Source organism: Arachis hypogaea, chromosome 12 (assembly GCF_003086295.3).
Source record: "Arachis hypogaea cultivar Tifrunner chromosome 12, arahy.Tifrunner.gnm2.J5K5, whole genome shotgun sequence".
NCBI classification, from domain to species: domain Eukaryota; kingdom Viridiplantae; phylum Streptophyta; class Magnoliopsida; order Fabales; family Fabaceae; genus Arachis; species Arachis hypogaea.
The window spans coordinates 55,129,331-55,131,321 of record NC_092047.1 but is presented as its reverse complement, the minus strand read 5'-3'; the positions used below and the strand labels follow the sequence as shown (position 1 = coordinate 55,131,321).

Genomic DNA, 1,991 nt, shown 5'->3' with positions numbered 1-1,991 from the left:
TTCATTGGCCCTTGTCTCAGAGCCAGCTGTTTTACCACTTCTCAATTGAATAACCTTGCAATCTTCTCTTGGGTTCACCACTGTATCACCTGGAAATGTACTTGCAGACCTCTCAGGTATTTGCTTGCTCAGTTGGCCCATTTGCACCTTTAAGTTTCTAATGGAGGCTCTGGTTTCCTGCATAAAACTCCTCATCATCTCCCAATTAGAATCTTCTTGGGATTTAGAGTTTGCCTGCTGAGGTGGTTGTTGCTGCTGAGACTGAAATTGGCGGTTATTGTAATTGTTCTGTTGGAAGCCGCCCTGAAAATTATTGTTGAAATTTTGAGGTCTCTGAGGTTGGTCCCTCCACCCAAAATTTGGGTGATTTCTCCACCCTTGATTGTATATCCTAGAATATGGGTCATTATTGGGATTTCTAGGACCACTCCCCATGTAATTGACCTGTTCAGAAGATGATTGGGCATAATCATAATTATCATTTTGCACAAAATTACCTGTCATGTCATAAGAGACCTCTTGAGGTGAGTTTTGGGTGTTGATAGCTGAGACTTGCATGCCACCCATCTATTGAGTAAGTAGACTTATTTGCTGAGACATAAGCTTATTCTGAGCAAGAAGAGTATTAAGAGCTTCTACTTCCATAACACCTTCCCTTCTTCTGAGGAGTCTCAGAGTTCACAGGATTCCTGTTAGATGAGTATAAATATTGGTTGCTAGCAACCACTTCAATAAGCTCAATAGTCTCCTCCGGTGTCTTCTTCTTGTGTAATGAACCACCTACAGAATTTTCTAAGCACATCTTGGACATTTCACCCAAGCCTTCATAAAAGATATCTAGTTGGGTCTATTTGGAGAACATGTCCGGAGGGCATTGCCTAGTCAGTAGCTTGTACCTCTCCCAAGCTTCATAAAGAGTTTCACCATCCTTCTGCCTGAAGATCTGAACCTCTACCCTAAGCTTAGTCAGCTTCTTTGGTGGGAAAAATTTAGTAAAAAACTCAGTAACAACCTTGTCCCAAGTATCCAAGCTCTCCTTGGGTTGTGAATCTAGCCATAGCTTTGCTCCATCCTTCAGAGCAAACAGGAAGATCATGAGTTTGTACACCTCTGGGTTCACTCCATTTGTCTTCACAGTATCACAAATCTGTAGAAAGTTAGAAATAAATTGATTTGGGTCTTCGTGAGGAAGACCATGATACTGGTAGTTTTGTTGCACTGTAGTGACCAATTGTGGCTTCAACTCAAAGTTGTTCGCAGCTATAGGAGGTACCATAAAGATCTACAGTAGGAGCAGAGTAAGAGCCAAGCACTCTCCTTTGTTGATCATCCCCATTCGGATTTGCCACATTGACATTAACAGCATTATTAGGATCCATTGTGGATTCTGCAGCCTTGTAAAGTCTTGCTTGTTGCAAACGCCGCCTGAAAGTCTTTTCAGGTTCAGGATCAAAGTCTAAAAGAGGTTCCTTGTCTCTGTTCCTGCGCATAAACAGACAGAAAACAAGAAAAGATGAGATTCTCTATGTCAGAGTGCAGAGACCTCCCAGTGAGGTAACCTGTGTAAAATAATAAAATAGAAATACTAAATAAATAAAACAGAAAAATTTTGAAAATGATAACTGAAATTAGACAAAAAATTTTTGAAAATTAACAGGGAAAATAAACGAGAAAACTAAAATGAAATTAACTAGGTGACACCAAACTTAATTTCAGAAATTAAGGAAAAATATTAGTGCTATTTATTTATTAAAATTTTTTTTCAAAAATACTAAGAAAAATTTAAATGAAATTAAAACTAAAATGCCTAGTCTAAGCAATCAAACAACTGATAGTTCTTAATCACTATCAATCCCTGGCAACGGCGCCAAAAACTTGGTGCATAATTTATAACCACAAACTAACCGGCAAGTGCACCGGGTCGTACCAAGTAGTACCTCAAGTGAATGATGGTCGATCCCACAAGGATTGATGGACTAAGCAACAATGGT

General features: G+C 39.2%; 1 non-coding gene across 1 annotated transcript; it reads left to right on the top strand.

The window, feature by feature from the left end:
• Positions 1-857: 857 nt before the first annotated feature.
• On the top strand, positions 858-963 carry LOC112731474 (small nucleolar RNA R71). Its single transcript, XR_003167249.1, has one exon. It is a non-coding gene; the product is annotated as a small nucleolar RNA R71 (small nucleolar RNA).
• The last annotated feature ends 1,028 nt before the right edge of the window (positions 964-1,991 follow it).